General features: G+C 37.0%; 2 protein-coding genes across 10 annotated transcripts in view; one reads left to right on the forward strand and one right to left on the reverse strand.

Annotated features, from left to right (window-relative positions):
• Nucleotides 1–19,115, reverse strand: part of Glra3 (glycine receptor alpha 3) — a 165,382-nt gene that overhangs the window by 43,631 nt on the left and 102,636 nt on the right. The gene's annotated exons all lie outside the window — the stretch shown is intronic.
• LOC146890620 (uncharacterized) overlaps nt 16,068–19,115 on the forward strand; it is a 59,789-nt gene continuing 56,741 nt past the window's right edge. For 2 of the 8 annotated variants that reach the window (XR_015736237.1, XM_087901197.1), the window contains exons 1-2: nt 16,068–16,313; nt 17,061–17,846. The gene's annotated coding sequence lies outside the window, so the exon portion shown is untranslated. The remainder of the gene's footprint in view (nt 16,314–17,060; nt 17,847–19,115) is intronic. The other 6 variants (XR_015736239.1, XR_015736240.1, XR_015736238.1 and 3 more) reach the window with 5 other exon arrangements.

Consider the following 19,115-nt stretch of genomic DNA (forward strand, 5'->3'; position numbering starts at 1 on the left):
TGAGCCCATGTGACTAACATAGATCAGAATAATGGGTTAAGATAAGTCATAAGAACTAATAAGCAGCCTGATCTAATGGGCCAATCAGTTTATAATTTATAGAGATCTCTGTGTGTGATTTTCATTGGGGTATTGCCGGTTGTGGGGTACCGGATGGGACAGATACCCCAACAAGCCGGCCCACATGTTATATATGGTGCCCAACGTGGATAACTGAATCCACAGAAAGCTTGGGAAAGAATAGAGTAAAACATGTTTTCTTGGTGGCAGCAATTTCTCAGGTCTGCACTGCTTGCTAGAGGCAAGCAAGCGCTCTCATCTAAGAGAGGCTTCCTGACTCAGCTTTAGCTGCAAAACTTTGCAGCTCCTTTAAGAGGTCCTGCCACGAAATACCTAAATGGTGTTGAGGAAAAGCTGACCGCATGCTTTTCGGTTTTCAGCCATAACAGGAAAAAAGCTGTGCTGTTTTAAAATGTCAGTTTTCTGGGCCATCCTGCCAGGGCAAACTCTGACTCTTTCAGGCAGGCAGTCCGACTGAGTGTGGTCTGTGAGCAGAATGCTGCAGCTTGCTTGCTGGCAGGGATCTTGAAACACTGTAGAGTTGTGACGATAAAAATGGCTCCAATAGTACCTCTACCATGAGGCTGAAAAGCTAAGGAATAGGCTGGATCTAACTGTCAAAGCCCCGGCTTTAGTCCTACCCATTAAAGACTCATGTGGTCAGAAAAAGAGAGATATACAGAAAAGAGAGATTCAAAGATGAAGAAAACCTCTAAATGGTTTACTGTGTGTTAAAAATATATGCAGGCTAAAGGTTAAAGTTCTTAGAAGTAAAAAAGAAAGAAAGGGAGAAATAGGGTGTGGTGGTACACACCTTTAATCCCAATGCCTGGGAAGCAGAGGTACATTGACCTCTGAGACTTTAAGGAGCAGAGGTAGTTGACCTCTGTGACTTCAAGGTGTGGTAGTACACGCCTTTAATCCCAATGCCTGGGAGGCAGAAACAGACAGATCTCTGAGTTCAAGGTGTGGTAGCACACACCTTTAATCATAGCACTGGGGAAGCAGAGACAGAAGGATCTCTGTGAGTTCAAGGACAGCCTGGTCTACAGAGTTATTCCAGGACAAAGATATATAGCGAACCTGTATCTAAAAGTAAAAGTAAAAATAAAAGAAATAGAGGTTAAAGTAAAGCCACACAAAGATGGAAAATACACAGAGAATCTTGATACTGTATGTTATTATGCTCTCTTTGAATTGTTTGAATGCTGAAGAAGTAGCAACAGCTGCTAAAAAAATATTTGCTTATAAATGCTGCTGAATTAATCCAAGAAAGATATTTTGAAAATACCTTTGCTTCAAAATTGAAGTCAAAAGGTATGCTACTTTGGAGAAGAGATTTTGCTTTTGTTTCCACAGAAAATGCAAGGCTCTGGATTTATTCAGAGTTAAGAAAAATCATCTTTGGCCAAGGGAGACCACCTGAGCAATCTCTGGTAGGAACAGATGGCCCAGATGTCTGAGTTCTACATTCAGAACGGATTCAAGGCGCTGCCTGAGATGATCAGGTCTCACAGGATACTCCAGTCAGGACTTGATTATAACTCTAAATTTTCTTTACGTCCCCATAAGATTGTCAGCGCCCCCAACCAGCAGGAAGTAGCCTGAAATACTACGCCCACATTCCCAACAAATGGACTATGGGTATTTTCCTTTGTTTAAAAAAAAAAAAAGGAAATGGTGTGGGAGAATTGTTTGTATTCTGTCAATCAAATTTTAATAAAACGCTGATTGGCCAGGCAGGAAGTATAGGCGGGTCAACCAGACAGGAAGTAGAGGCAGGGCAATGAGAATAGAATAAGGCTACGGAGGAGGTAGGTCCCTCCACCACTCCTGTGCAGACCACCGAAGAGGCAACATGTAAGCTGTCACACTGAGAAAGGTACTGAGCCCATGTGGCTAACATAGATCAGAATAATGGGTTAAGATAAGTCATAAGAACTAATAAGTAGCCTGACCTAATGGGCCAATCAGTTTATAATTTATAGAGATCTCTGTGTGTGATTTTCCTTGGGGTATTGCCGGTTGTGGGGTACCGGGTGGGACAGATACCCCAACAAGCCGGCCCTCATGCTACACAGTAGACACTAGAAAAATTTCTATTTTCCAATATTATTACTGGGAATTCACTTTCATCCCATTTGTGGCCTTTCCCTCCATTGTTTTAACTGCTATAGAGTATCTACCAATTCTCATTTCTAAAGAAATAAAACAAAAATATTTTCAATGTAGTATCTTAAGTAAGTGAAGATTTTAAATATCACCATATTATTTAGAGTTGACATGAACACATGCTTATGAAGAAATGTAAAATTGGAATAACGATCGAAAGACAGAAACGTACAGTGAAATGTTTTGGTCTTACTACCAAAATTGACCCATAGCTTCAACACAATTTAAATGAAAATTTTACTGTTTTCTCTAACTGGTAGTTAATCTGAAGCACAATAACGTGCATCATAGCTTCAGTTGGGAGAACAGTGTAGACCTGCCAGGAAATGAAAATCTTGATGAATAAGGTTGTAGTCTTTCAGTGATTTAGGAATGACTAAATAGAGAAATGCTACAAATAATTATGATGGGAGATTTAAAATAAAAGTTACCCTTTAAATCATCATGGGGGAATTTGTAATAAATGATAATGGGGAAATTTTCTATATTTCTAGAAAATAAGAAAACAATCTAGGTCCAGATGGCAGAGTGAGTAGAGGTAATTGCCATTCCCTAAAGATCTGATTTCGATCACTGGAACCCAAGGTAAAAGCAGGAAATAGATTCCTAAAAGTTGTCTCTGACCTCCAGAATTGTGCCATTGCATGCATGCACCTGAATGCATACTCATGCATGCACACACAGAGACAATAATGATGATGATGATGATGATGATGATGATAATATTTTTGTATAATTACCACCCACATAACAATTTATTTACAACATTATAGATAAAATTATGTGTGCATTTGAAACACTGTGCTATGAAAATGAAATAAAGTTTTGTGGTATCATGAACACTTACAAAATAGGAATATGCTTATTCCCATGGAGACTCTGGCTAAGAATATATTTAATTTCAATTGGAGCTTAGAGATTAATTGATGAATTGTATATTCACATTTAATTTTTAAAGTAATTCAGAAAAGCATTTGGCCTAGCTGTCTCAAAGAAAGAGAGAGGAAAGTATTTCTAGTTTGACCCAGTTTGCAAATTCTTGTATTCTTAATCAGCATCTGAATTTCAAAAAAACAAAGGGAAGAAAATACTCAGGCTTGGCACAGGCTGATTTTTGCTGGGAGAAATATTACTCAAGTCACTTTTATTGACTTGACAAGGAACAACTGCTATGTCAAAATGTATTTAACTAAATTTTTCTTTTATGATTTGTGCATTTGATTTGAAATCCTTTTCCATAACTCATAGTGTCACATGTGGTTTTATTTAAATTTGTAAGTTTGTTAAATTGAATATCTTTTACTTTCTCTGAAGCTCTCTGGTAGAACTGAGTTATAACTTATCTTAACAAGGACTTTGAAGACTAGAATTACTTTAGCTTTCTCCTTTCTGTTTGGAATAGCAGTGGAAATTTAGAGTTTTAGTCTTTTTAAATACCACTAGACTAATCATTTTGTTCACATTTCTCAAGATTTTGTAAGATTGATATACATTGAACATACAGTGTTAAAAGTTCTTGTGGGAGATCTCAATTAAAATTGGAAAAGAGCCTGCCCATGAGCTAGATTATTTTAATGAGAAAAAGGTGGTGTGGTTAGTTGGTTTTTTGCAGTAGGGCAGGTTACAGAAGGACACTGTCTGCCTACTTCTTTGGAGGAAACTTCACTGTGGTGGGAAAGCAATACAATGTGACTCCAGAAGGTCAGAGCTTCAGAACCGTTCAAATTGATGAAAGCCTTTGTCTCAGAGGCCTCATAGCACATCAAAGAGATCCACCATGATCCTAATGAGTGTGTCAGTGCCTAGACATTCAAAATGTTCGTAGCCAAGACTAGAGAGAAACTGCATTTATCTTTTTGAAATTTCTTATGTTTTGATATTTCATTATGTTATGTCACTATTCACTTCTGAAAACCATAACCAAAATAGTTCAAAAGAAGAATGTTTTTTATTTTTGATGCTAAAAAAAGAATAATCAGATTCTTCATTGAGGAATTATTTAAAGAGTCCTGAAATAGTATTCATAGTGCTATACAATTCAATTTTAAAATGACTGAATAGATTAGAAAATAGAAAATAGAATTATAAAAGTTTAATAAAATTACTCTTCAAAGTGGAGCATTATAAAATGACTAACATTATAATACATTCAGAGAAGCCTAAAGGGAGACAATCAGCCTGGTACTGGACAGATTCCAGACACCAAAACTGACATTCAGTACATAGTACAATAAAATATAGATGTTAGCGGAAATCATTTAGTGTTCTGTAATTTGCCACATTAAAAAAAAACCTTTAGATTTAATAGCACTTACAATGAATACTTTCCCACTCTTATTAAAACTCTAACCAACAAAAATTATTGATTATTGCCAAAGGCAAAACGTAAGTTATGACTTCCACCCGAGGCATATATTATCAGCTATAAAGTAAAAAATAACTATTGTGCCACAAAATATTCAAGTAATTAGAAGTATAATTATATTTTACCCCGAATAATTAAGTTACATGTCAAAGTATGTTGTGACTGAAAAAAATACAGATTTATAGGAGTCTTTGCTATGTTACTGTGAGAATTACTGAGGCAATAAAATACTCCTGGGTGTTTTACTAAAATTTAACTGAAAATAGTGACAGGAAGACTTAGCTGTTAAATCAAGTTTTAACTGATCATTACAAGCACAATTGAAGCAGAAGATGAAAATGGTATTTTAAATTATGCCAGCATTATTATTATTATTATTATTATTATTATTATTATTATTATTATTTTGGTTTTCCAAGACAGGGTTTCTCTGTAGCTTTGGTGCCTGTCCTGGAACTAGCTCTTGTAGACCAGGCTGGCCTTGAACTCACAAAGATCCGCCCGCCTCTGCCTCCCTAGTGCTGGAATTAAAGGCGTGCACCCAGCATTATTTTCGAGAGTTAACACATGCCAAATAATTAATACAACTGTTCATAAACTATCCAATTTTATCATTATGTAAATATACGTGATATTTGTGCTGTGTGTGTGTGTGTGTGTGTGTGTGTGTGTGTGTGTGTGTGTGAGAGAGAGAGAGAGAGAGAGAGAGAGAGAGAGAATGAGAGAGTGTTCTTATCCACTAATTGCTAATTATATGATCATTTACAACAGGTAAATACAAAACCACATTTTATGTATAAAGATTTTATATCAGGGCTACATTATGATCACATTTCATGAAAAGGATAGAAACCGGAATTGTAGTTACATTAAAGACAGAAGTTTAAATATCAATGAGCATGTTAACCACATTGAGAGAAGATTTTATTTTTTCTTGTATCAAGCTTAGTCTCATATATAATTCTTGAGTTCAAAATGACTATGTGAGGGAAAATTAGGAGACTCTGAATTAAGAAGAACAATCACTGTACATATACACATATATAATATACATAATATTGTATTGTCTACAGTTAGCTTATTTTCATTATATTTATATATAAAGACATATTGTAGAAAGTATCTGTTGACTTACAATTTATAATTTTTCTGTTAAATCTGTATTTTGTTCAGAATTCTCTTCATCCTAAAATGGCATGTAACTCCTTTATATCTGTTAAGGTTTAACAATTGCGGGGTGTTTATTCTTATTGTATTTTTATCAGCTCTGCCCTGCATTTTCCTCTCACGCTTTACCCAGCCCGAGACAATCAAATTGCTAAGAACTACGTGTTTGAGGTTGGATATATTTTGAAGACTAGGACATCTGGGACTATTAAGAGTACATAAAATTGACCAGTCATTCCTTAAATACTACAGAGGACCTGAAATCCTCTGGAATATGAAGATGACTTTGATTAACAACTAGAAAGAACCTACTAATGGGACTCTTAGAACATTGTTGTCCAAAGGGACAACTAGACAGCAAGTGGCCAAAGTCTTTGTTGTCAATTTTCACAGCTCCTGAGTAAGGACCTCAGTGGATACTCAAATGCTTCTTAAGTGTACCTCATCAACTTAATAAACACATCACTTTTTATTCATACTTTTGTGTGCCTTTAAAAAGTAGACTATTGCCTCCAAAATTTACTACATTTTCTACTCATTTTTATTTTTTATTTTTGCTTTTCTGGTTTTCTCTTATCATTACAGACAATTCATAGTGTGCTTGTTTACTGGTTTGTGTTTATTTTCTTCTTGATCCATAATATCAGTATTCAACTATTTCCTGACACTGCTCTTAAGCTGTAACTATAAGTTTCATAATCTTGTATCTGTATGTAAATATTTTATGGAACTCAAGGTTGGAGATGACCTCTTCAGCATGTAATGTAGCTCACTTGTGTTACAAGAGAGACACACAGGCTCATAAAAATTAATGAATTTAAAAAAGTCATGTAATTCTTAACAGAAGACTTGCGGGCATATGGTTTTCTTCCCGAATTCCTCTAGCAGATGCCAGTGGAGTACTTGGCTTAAGGGGTATTTGTGATTGTACTGTGGAGTCATCTCTAGGGAGGTTGTTACTCAGGTTTTGGAAGAGAAGGCTCGCATAAGGCTGTTTTGAGTAGAAAAAATAGGGGCAGGAGAATTGGAGTTATCTGGGGCATTAACTAAAGATGAAATAAATAACAAACTCAAGTATCACAGAAAAAAAAAGACATTCATGATGTAAATTACAGATGTAAATTTTGTGGAATTAGTTTTATTTCTCTACCTTTGCATGGGTTGCTGATATTGACATTTGGTCATCAGGCAGACACTTTATCCTCTGAGTCATCTCATTGGCTCTGTTTCTGTATGATTTCTGACTTGAAAATTCTCAGCTCAAAAACTCATGTATAAAGCCACTTGACATTATGGCAATATTGAGAGATAAGCATTTCAAAAATAATCAAACTATGAAATCTCTATTCTCATAGGTGGTATTACTACTGCTCTAAGAAGGACATTCAACCTGCCTTTGTCTCTTGAGCCTTTTGGTTTTGCACCATGGGAAGACACAGCAAGAAGACCCTGCTGGATATTGGTGTTGTGACCTTGGGCTTGGAGACAATGTTTCAGTCTACTTGAAATTGCCCAGTCAGTAGTATTCTATTTTACCACAACAGTATGAATCAAAGCATAGGCTTTACTTCAATTAAAAACATTTTGCATTTGCACAAACCACTTTTTCTCGATAGCGTAGCTACCAGCACTCATCACAGCCTTTCTTTACAGCAAATGGAGATCTTTAAAGAAAATCACCACTGGACACAATGCAGAAATCAACAGATCTTGGAGAACCTAACCCCAATGATACATCTGTAACATAACTTATGTGTCTTTGTCTTGCAGTAACATTGGTGAGAAGGGAGAAGAAGGACTGTAAAAGACAGAATACCCACAAACATTCAGTGAAACAGTCTGTTCCAGAAACAACTATATAAACAAGACCAGAACAATGGCAATAGCAATGAGCAAATTAACATGGAAGAGTGAAATATTTGTGAGGCCCCACCCTTAGAAAAGGAATTATCGGCAATTAATGACTTCTGGGGAAAGGAAAATTAGCCTCTCACGGGGATGAGCCCCCTTATTTGTTGTCCAGTGCAGAGTAGTCAATGCCATGTGACCACTGTAACAACCCACACCCACTGTGATAAACACATGCAATAATAATAAACAAAAATTTAAAGAGCTGGACAGATGGCTCAGTGCTTCAGAATACTTGCTGCTCTTCTTGGGACCTAAATTTAGCACTCAGCACCCATACTAGAAGCCAGTAACATCAGCTATAATGAATCTGATTCCCTTTTCTGACTTCCAAGGGCTCCTGCATGCGTGTATGCACACACACACACACACACACACACACACACACACACACACACACACCATAAAATAAAAGCACATATTTATAAAGAAAAACACTAAAATCATCTAAAGGAAAAAGGAAATTTGCTGAGGGTGAAGAACTGAGGAAGGCATTTGTGGAGAAGTCCTTAGTGCAACATGAGGGGATTGTAAAAAGCATCAGGAAAATAACACAGGTTCACATTTGCCCAGTTTCCCAGGTAACATGAATAAGGAGGGAAGTGAAAGAGTCTGTAGTTTGGTGTTCTTATTTTAAGGAATCCTTGAGTTAAATATGGTCTCAATTTTACTCTACTCTGCTGTACTATGCAAAATATTTCTATTTATTAATGACTGTAAGACAGGACTTATCCCAGCTTCATGGAGAGTTCATTGACAAACACTGTTGAGCAAGAAAGACAATTGTGAAAAGGGTTTAGATGGAGGAGGCAGTAAAGATGCAAATATTTCAGATAACATACTGTGAAGGAACATAATGTAGCAAGTGGATGGGGAGTGGAGAAGTAAATAGGGACAAAGAAAGGGCAGAAGTGACCTTGAAGAAATATACACATGCTGTCAAGCCCTTTTATCTCTAACTCTGAGAAAACATGCTATTCTGAGAAACAGGGATGTCTTACAGGTCAGATAGAAGGCAGACATGATGTTGCATCTGAAAAAGGTGAAAATAACTACATCAAGTTTAGTATGCCCAAGTCTCTTAACACATGGCTGCTGAGTCAGTGACAGCAGAGGCAGGTACTGAACACCAACAACATTAAAAGAAATTGCAGATGGGATGGTTAAAGGAAGTGATAACCTGGAGGAACCTGGTTGGGAACCATAAGGGTAAATCCACGTTATATTAACATGACACCATAGTCTTACTATCGACTCTCCTGGATCACTAATTGACTATAGAGTCAATTTTTTTAAAGATAGAATTTGTTGTCCTGTACGATTCATAGGATTTCAAGATGATTTGATCAACAAACATTGATGATGGTATAAGAGGCCTTCAGCTGGTCAAAATGACATTGTTTTTCTCAAGGATAACAAATTAGAACTATCTGTAGTATATTGTTGGCAAGTTTTTTAAGGCTTTTTCTTTGGGAAATGCGTAATGGTGTGTGATTCAGCTCGCTGGATGATTAGTTACTTCTGGATAACGGGCTAGCCCAACAACACAATATTTAACTGAAGGAAAGAGTAGAGATTTGGTATTTATTCAAGTAAACAATGTGGACAGATAAAGGATGGGGGATATAGAATATGTTTGTGGTATTTTATTGGTTGAATTGTAGTCCTACTCAAAACTGGTTGGCTGCTGGCTGATGTTCATAGGACAAATTACTAACAATGCACCTGGCAGGGAGCTCTCTACTTTGAGGTTGAAGCCAATGTTAATGCTCGGTAAAAATAGCCAGGAAGAGGGGAAATAGGAAAAACATAAATCAAACTTTTCTTGCAAGTATTGGGTATCGATAGCTTGTGGAGAAAGCTTATGGCTGTCATAGTGATGATTTACAAATAGAACTCTCCAGATAGACCTAAAGTGACTGACGTTTGCATGACTTTGACAGTTACTAAATCATAAATTGCTCTGTTTATTTCATCATTCTATGCCATTGTGAAAGACAACATCTTTAAACATTGTTGGCTTATCTTTAAGATAGAAATAAACTTAAATTTTTTGATTAAGTTGTGGTTAGGATTAAAGCAAGTAATATATTTGAAAGGTATAAAATCATAATACCATTTGTGACATCATCACTTTATAAGAGGGTGGCTGCATCTCATTTTTATTGTATTGTCATATGTTTTAAAGATGTAGTAATAGGAAACTCCAATTTAAAAAGATATGAAGTAAAGAAGTGGTAAGAGCCACGGTTATTGTGAGGGGTTGGATCATTAAAGGTTCAAATTGGAATTTATTTTTTACCAATAATGCGTTCACCCGCCAATACTTTTCTCTTGAGAGAGCTTTTTTCCCTCTTAACTCACACTACAGCTACAGATATTACGTAACAAATAGTCTGGAAACAAGAACCATCTGTATTTGAGGAAGCAAACAAAAAGCACAATGCTACCCTGAACCTAATCCAAACTCTTAAATTATGAGAACGTTTGGATAGCAGTAAAAATTACTAGGACATAATTGCAGAAAATACCTCACAAGTTCTATTGTTTTTATAACTAAGCAACATAATATCCAGAATAAGCAATCTGTATATCAGACCTGACTATAAAATCAATGGGAAAATGTCAATAATAAACCCTTTCACATTTAGAAGCTCTATCCCAAACCTGCACAAAAGCATAGTCTATTTTTAGACACCTCTATCCCCAAATCCTATTAAAGTATATTTCAAAGATTTTCTATTTTCTCTAAATTGATCCTCGAGCCCTGTCCACCTGTCAAAAATATTTTTTTTAGTGATTAAGGGCAATGCTTGAGAAAAACTATATTTCTTTATTTTTCTGCCTGTGCTGTTGTTTATTTTTGAGGCTGGAATTCAAGTGCAATGTTTCCCTCTTCCCTTCCCTCCTTCCCAACTCCTCATTTGCTTCTCAAATTCCTGCCTGATTTTTCATTAATTAATGGCACGTGCATTTGTATATTTGTGTGTGTATGTCAGTGTGTGTATTACTAGATACAACCTATTGAATCCATATAATGTTACTTGTATCATATATGTATGTTTTTAGTGCTGATATTTGGGCACTGGCTTTATTCATTTTTACTTTTCTGTCAGCAACTGAGATTTATTTAAATATTATGTATCAGTCTCTTTTCCTTATGTTGTCTGTGTTATTCTTTAGAAATGAAGCACAGAATTAAAGTTTTGTCGCTATGATAATAATTAAGGATGCTGTCATCTTTGTCAGACAACTGGCTAATAGGAAAGGTAAATTTATAAATGTTTTTATGATATGAATAAAAAGCTAGAAATCAAATACAGGATCTTTTCTTAGCGCTACTGCTGCATATCTCTTTGTAATATAAATTATTTAAGAATAGAACTTAAATCATCATAGATCTTTGTTTGCGGGTCAGTTATTCCATGTCAATACAAAGTAATTTACAAATGCATTTCATAGAAATGAATTTTTAAATAAAACTACTATCAATAAAAATGTCTTTTGAGGGGGCTGGAGAGATGGCTCAGAGGTTAAGAGCATTGCCTGCTCTTCCAAAGGTCCTGAGTTCAATTCCCAGCAACCACATGGTGGCTCACAACCATCTGTAATGGGGCCGCGTGCCCTCTTCTGGCCTGCAGGCATACATGCAGACAGAATATTGTATACATAATAAATAAATAAATATTAAAAAAATGTCTTTTGAAAGGACATCTTAATGTTTGACAAATTATTTTAAAAGAGATCATACCGTGGAACCTGAAGGCCCATAGACTAATACTGTATAGACCTGTGCTGTGCATAACCTATAATTTTAGTACCAGGTCATGAATATAGACTTTTAGACATGTGTGTCATTTATTAGTTTTCTCAAAATATACTTCCTGGATACCTATTTCCTCTTAGGTCCATTCTCATAGCCGCCATCTTTGTGGAAGACTCTCACAGCATTTGTTAAAGGAGCTTAAGGAATGGTGCTTCCCCTATGGTTGAAATCAGTTTCCGTCAAGAGGGAAGGAAGTGTTTAATAACTCCTGCTCAAGGACCACTTGAGGCAGAACACTCAGTCCTGATAAAGAAACTAAGGAGGAGGGAAGTGGTAAGAGACTCTGTTTTCCTGTATTCAGCTTTCAGTTTCTTCGGAAATGGTCCCAGGGAGCCAGCTCCTGGATTCCACAAAATAGCCCTGATTAGATTTCCTTACTTATCTTAATAATATTTTATTTACTGTTTGAATATGTCACACTTATATATGTATCTTGATTCACCCCCTTCTTCCTCTTCAGTTTCTTCTACCATACTATACACATTTCTCTCTCAATTTCAATATTTAATAAAATACTATTGACCCACGAGTCTAATTATTGCTGCCCACACCATTGTCTGGGTATACAGTCACCCACTGAGGTATGGGGAACACACTCATGACGACTTTTCAAAGAGTTACTGGCTATTGTTCTCTCAGAAAGCCTCAAGGACTAGTAAGAAACTCTCCGTTAAGAGTGTGAACTTGATGGCCCTTCCCCCATCCTAGCTGAAAGCTTTAACTTTATAGCTCTGGCACACCCAAGGGTGATTGCTTTGTGTTCCACCACCAAGCTACCCCTCCAAAGCTGTAGTTTTGTTTCTCTCTTTCTTTGCTCTCAGTACCTCATCTCCTTCAGGTGTTTAGAATTTAAATTTGGTGTTTGTTATTCTAATCATGGTCATGATTGTCAACCATAACACTGGTTCTGTTTCCAATCTTTAAATTCCATTCCTTACAATTGTGGAATAGGATAGTTTCAAAGTGAGCTCTACAGCCTCTTCAATTTAATTTGTCATCTACCCATTTTTTTTTTCCCAGGATTTCTACCCAATAACTTATAAATGAAAGGTTTCTTAAGGATGTGGTCCTTGTACATACTTTGCTTTCTTTTAGTAAATTCATCTGATTTCTTGAGCCAAAACTCACATTTTTAAAAAATAATTTGTCTTTAGTCCTAATTCCCTTTGACTATAGACAGAAATAACCCATTCGACAAATATGCTAATATTGCATTTATTAATAGTCCTATGAATATTTCCTTTTTATATATTCCAGTTTTTTAATGTGTGTGGTATAATCCTACTTATATGATTGTTTTAGTTTTGACTCACATACCTAGAACCTTTACATCCACGTCCTTTCCCATTCATTTTCCTTTGTCTCCCCTTTTAATTTTTCCTCTTTTATTGTAGGGGAGATTATGGGGACTTATACCTAGGACGTCTTTGAACATGCTAAGCAAATGCTCTGTCTACCACTAAGGGATGTCATATGGCCTAAAGGGTTCACTAAATAGCCCAGGATGGCCTTGAATTCATGATTCTCAGTCTTCAGCCTTCAAAGTACCTAAAATCACATTTCTGAATCACAATGTCCTGCTTCTTCCCTATTTTCTATTCCTATTCTTAATGTTATGAAACTTATTGCATAATCTTGGATCACTGGTAAAACAATCTTTGAGGTAAAGCATTTAATGTCAGTACATGGCTCTGTTGTTAAAGTGCTTGGTATGCAAAAGACAGTACCTGATTTTAATCCTCAAACACTCATAAAAATCTGAGTGTTCCTTCAAACACAGTGCTGAGAGGTAGAGACAGGGATCCCTAAAGTATTTTGGATTCCCAGAAGCCAAGACAGTGAGCTCCTATCTAAAAATAAATAAGGAATAAAGTAGAGAAGCAATTGGAGAACACATCTGATGTCTCTGGCCTCCACAAGTACACTCTCACATGTACCTGTGCACCTTCACATATGTGAACAGGAACAGACATTCATAAACTGTAGGAGCCAGCCACGATAAACTAAATAGAAACAGAGCACCTAAAGGAGTTCTTTACTTCCAACCATTATCACCTGCCTGAATAGGACTCAGCCATCAGTAAATTTAAAGGAGATCTGAGTCTCAGTAGTTTATCCTGAAACAATACCTGGTTGCAGAAAGAGCCACAAACTGAGATTACCCAAGCACAAATCAAGAACAGACCATTCAAAGGAAATGCCTTATGTTCCAACTGCTGTAGATAGGATCACCTGCCAGCACACACTCACCAGAATACCCCTAGACAAATGTTAGCCAATCAGGGGTCTTGAACCTCAGAAACTCCTCATTCTCACCTTTACTACTATAAAAACCCAACTCTAAGTGAGCTCGGGGCTCTCCCTTTATTACAATATGAAGAGATCAAGTTTGCCAACTTGCATAAAATAAAGGCTATTTGCTTTTACATACGGGACTCGGTCTCATTGTTGACTTTTGGGGGACTTTGTGGATTTGTGCATAACATTTGGTCTCAAATGTTTCACACTGGTACAGGATTTTATGTGATGTAAATTTAAAGTTTTTTTCTTTTTGCTATAGTATATGCATGTTTCTGTTCCTGTTTAAAATATTGTAGCCATACAATTTATCATACACCATTTATCATAAGGGAAGCTACACGAAAGAGTTCGGTAAGAGTTTTTATGCTGTCTATAAAGCAAGAGAGATTTTGGTATGCTGTCTAAAAAGCAAGAGAGATTTTGGTATGCCATCTGGGAAGCGAGGGAGAAAACAAAGACTGAAATAATGAAGAGAGGAAAAATGGATTAAAGGTATATAAAAATGTTATCAAAGGTCAAAAGGGAATGTAAGCTATTTTGCTGTGGTTTCTCATAATGCAAATACTGAATATGCTTGTTTTGTTAAAAAGTTTGTCTGTGTAAGTTTTCTTGCAAGCATGGACCTGAGACAGAAAGGTCTCACTATTTTTGCTGTCTCTGTCACCCATCACTGGTGTGGCCACATTTACAGGCCTGACTTCAGAAATTTATCACTCAGCTCTGACTACTAAATTTTGATTAGCAAAAATTCAGATGACTTTTTGGTATAGATAATGTTAAAACTGTTATATGCTATTTTTTTTGAAAAGCTGGCTCTAGAATTGGATTATGGCTTTTCCTTTATTAGATACATGTTTTATTTAATTAAAATCTATGCATGGGTCATTTTAAAGAAACTATAAGGCATAACTCCATTTTAAATTGTGGACTGCCATTTTTCTAGCGTTAAAAAAATATGGATACCACATGGTTTCACTGCCATCTTGATTAAAGGTGACCACGTGGAGTGTGTCTAACAAATCTCCAAGATAGCTTGGATAGGGATAGATTTTTGCATGATGACTCATGTCCCATTCTAAAAACAAGAATATATATATGATTTAAAAAGCATATATATATATATATATGATTTAAAATACTAAAACTACACCTCATTGTTTTTATACTCAAATGTACCTTGTTCTGCCATCTAGACTTTGTTAATTTAAGAGTCACCCAGGTGATAATGGTTATAAAGACATAAAGGGATCATACAAAACAGCTGAGGTTTACAAATGTATGCAGTTACAACAATGGACCTTAACAGTTTTAGAAATGCCAGTGCCAGGTAGTAGTCACCAAATGTACCAGTTACAGTGAAAAGGAGTAGGCTGAGATCTAAATGACGGACTATGTATAGTCGAGGGTGGGACTAAAGAAGTATTTAATTTTTTATATTCTTGATATTGCAGGAAGACATTTAAGAGATTTTAATTTTAAAAAATAAATAAATAAATTTATAAGGCTGTGAGACAACTGTGATATAAAATGTATTATATTGTTAGTATTTGAACTTAAAATAAAAGGCTAAAAATTAGGGTCAGAGCCATAAGCACCAAAAGTAACTAGAAATGGAAATATTAATTTCTTGTGATGCAGAAGACAAGGACCTAAGTAGTTTGATAGAGGGCTTGGAACAGCATCCAAGCCTATGAATCTCAAACTTTTGGAGGTTGTACATGAGTAGTCTGGGACCACCTACATGTCAGATGTATAAACTGACATTCACACATAGGCAAAACTGCAGTTGTAAAATAACAATGGGAGAGATTCTGTAATGGGAGGATCACTATTACATGGAAAACTATATTAAAAGGTAAAATCATTAAAAATATTAACTAATGGTTTAAAAATATATTTCCTTGTTCAAGGTCTATTCAGGCTTTAAAATGTATATTTAGCCTCCTTATCTTTGCTAACTTTGTAGGGTTTAAGCTATTTGGATAAACGGAGTCATAAATTTTTCTACTGATACTAAGAGGTTTGGACCTCCTATTCTGGGGAAAGAATGTTGTTTCTGTGTCATAGAGATTCAATGGCCTTGCTAATGATAGAGAACAGAACACTCCCAGGAAAGCTGGATGAAAACTTGTTCAACTGGTCTCCTTGGTTAACAACCTTACTTTCAGCTCTAATAGGCCCGTAAAGATCCTGGTTCTTATCTACAGACTTCATGACTTTTGTTCGAGAAAGGGCCAATACGGTTTGACTGAAAGTATTGAGGTTCCAGTATTACCTCCTTGAACCCCTGGGAAGACAGGACCCATGATTGAGTCCTGATACGGGAGAATTGTCTGTATTCTGTCAATCATTTTAATAAAACGCTTATTGGCCAGGCAGGCAGTATAGGCGGGAAAGCCAGACAGGAAGTAGGGGTGGAGCAAAGAGACTGGGAGTATTCTGGAAGCAGAGCTCCCTCGGCACTCCTGCGCAGACCATCGAAGAGGCAGCATGTAACTTGCCCAGCTGAGAAAGGTACGGAGCCAATGTGGCTAATGTAGATAAAGATAATGGGGTAACATAAGTTATAAGAATTAACAAGAAGCCTGACCTAATGGGCCAATCAGTTTATAACCTTATGGAGTCCTGTGTGTAATTTCTCTTTGGGATTTGCCGGCTGTTGGGGTACCGGGCAGGACGGAAACCCCAACAAGCCGGCCCTCATGCTACAGAGTCCTATCATTAGTACTTGTGAAGGGGGGGGGGAATATGTAGGGCCCAGGGCAGATCTCCCAGGTCATCTTGGTACACACCTGCCAAGATGGGTTCTATAGATCAGCAGGAAAATAGACCTGAGTCTCAGTTTGCCCTAGGGCAATGCTAGCTCTTAGATTCCCTCTGTTCACATTTCACTTGGGATCTGTTCCTTGCTTTTGCAGGAGACAGCATTAACAGCTAGATATAAACTTGTTCTGTGTTTACCCTTGAAATGACTAATTCAGTTTCTTTATTAGCTTTAATTCAGAATCATTACAGAGAGTGGAGTGCTAGTCTTGTGAAAGCTGCTAACTTATTATAGACTGTTAGACAATACAAGTTAATCAGTCATCTTTAAAGTAGTGATATAATTAGTTACAAGAATAAGCCTTATTGAGTCCCCTGTATATATTTTCAAAGTCAAACTTAAAACAATGAGAAACAAATTTTGTCTGATCATATTTCAGAGATCTGCGAAATATGGCATTTAAAATAATAATTAAAAAATCTTATTATATTAAACAGATACTTCGAGATCCTAGTGGTAACTCAAGGTCTCCAAAGAAGTTTATGGGACACATGATGCCTCCACCTGAATTACGATGACACTGACCACTGGGCAAGTTGCCCCAGTGCAACACCTGCTGTCAGGACCCAGTCCAGACAGTGGAAAAATAGCAGGACCTTGGAGAATTGATTGCACCACTTTTTCCTAGACAAAATAAGGTCAGTCTGTTCCATGTCCCTCTTACACAGAAAAAGAAAAAAAAATCACTTTATGGGCCTGGCTTAGACAGTAAGACTGCTGTTCTGGATATTTCTGCCTTCAATGCTATGGAGACCTAGGTATGACTAACTGTATATGGACTCTGGTTCCTGTCATTTTTAATAGATTCAGAAACTATTTGGTCTGTAATCAGTTATACTTTATTTATCCTTCTGAGATCTCTGATTGTATTAATGGCGAGGGAAGTTATAATGTCAGTGTAACAGCAAAAGGTATCCAGATTCTTCCACAAAGCTTTAGCCAACTTGTTAGCTCATTCTAAAGCTACCACACATGGTTCTCCAGACAGCAGAAAAATATACATGCTTCTAACCAAAACCTGTAGTTTTTCAAGGACTCAAATGATGGAGGAGGGTTATCTGTCTATTGTGTTATTTTCATTGGTCAATAAAGAGACTGCCTTGGCCCCTTGATAGGACAGAAAATTAGATAGGCGGAGTAAACAGAACAAAATGCTGGGAAGAGGGCTTTGAGCCAGAAGCCATGGAGCCAGCCACCAGGTCAGACATGCTGAATTTTTTCCGGTAAGCCACCACCTCGTGGTGCTACAGATTATTAGAAATGGGTTAATATCAAGATATGAGAGTTAGTCAGTAACTAACTCTCTAGAGATAATGGGCCAGGCAGTGCTTAAATGAATACAATTTGTGTGTTGTTGTTTCTGGGACTAAGCTAAACGTGCGGGAGCCGGGCGGGATGAAAAGCAGGCCTGCCCACAGCTCCAAGCCCTCACTACACTCAAAGGTATGAGTCTATTCCTTCTGTTTACAGATTCCTGTTATCTGTTCTTTTTCTAAATTTTAACTTCTGTTCCTAGTTTAAACTTATCTCAATAGGCTTCCACTTGGCTGGCGGATGCTATCTAAGCATCAGTTGCTGATTACAACGTGTTCTGAACGTCAGGGAGCCCTGGACTTCCTGAAAGCTGAAGTGAACCAGTTCAGCTGATATGAATGTTCCCTGTCCCTTCAACGGAGACTGATGAGTGCCCCATTTCCTAAATTCTCTCCCTACCTTGGGCTAGCCTTTCAACCTGCTTGGACCCTGATAACAATGCCCCATTGCCAGCTTGAAGAAGTTGCAGAAAGGAACAGAATAGGTTGAAAGGCTGAGACAAGGGGGAACTCCCTGACATGGGGGACAAGACAACTACCTATAATACCTGTTGTTATACCAGAAAAATAGGTCCAAAGTCATCAATTAATGGATATATTAACTTAAGTAGTTCTTAAGTCCCAATATAACCTTCATAAAGCCAGGGACAAACAGGACCCAAGAGTGGGTCTTGTCATCGGTGCTTGTGAAGGGGGAAATGTAGGAGCAAACCATGATAAGCTAAATAGAAAACAGAGCACCAAAGAAAGTTCTTTACTTCCAACCATTATCACCTGCCAGAGTAGGACTCAACCATCGATAAGTTTAATGGATGCCTGAGTCTAGTAGTTTACCCTGAAGCAATACTTGGTTGCAGGAAGAACCACAAACTGAGATTACCCAAGCACAAACCAAGAACAGACCATCCAAAAGAAATGCCTTATGTTCCAACTGCTGTAGATAGGATCACCTACCAGCACACACTCACCAGGACTCCCCTAGACAAATGTCAGCCAATCGGGGGTCTTGAATCTCAGAAACCCCTCATTCTCACCTTTACTACTATAAAAACCCAACTCTAAGTGAGCTCGGGGCTCTCTGTTTATTTCAATACATTAGACATGCAAAGAGACCAAGTTTGCCAACTTGCATAAAATAAAGGCTCTTTGCTTTTATATATGGAACTCAGTCTCCTTGTT

This window comes from Myodes glareolus, chromosome 23 (genome assembly GCF_982192425.1).
Source record: "Myodes glareolus chromosome 23, mMyoGla1.1, whole genome shotgun sequence".
Lineage (NCBI taxonomy): Eukaryota > Metazoa > Chordata > Mammalia > Rodentia > Cricetidae > Myodes > Myodes glareolus.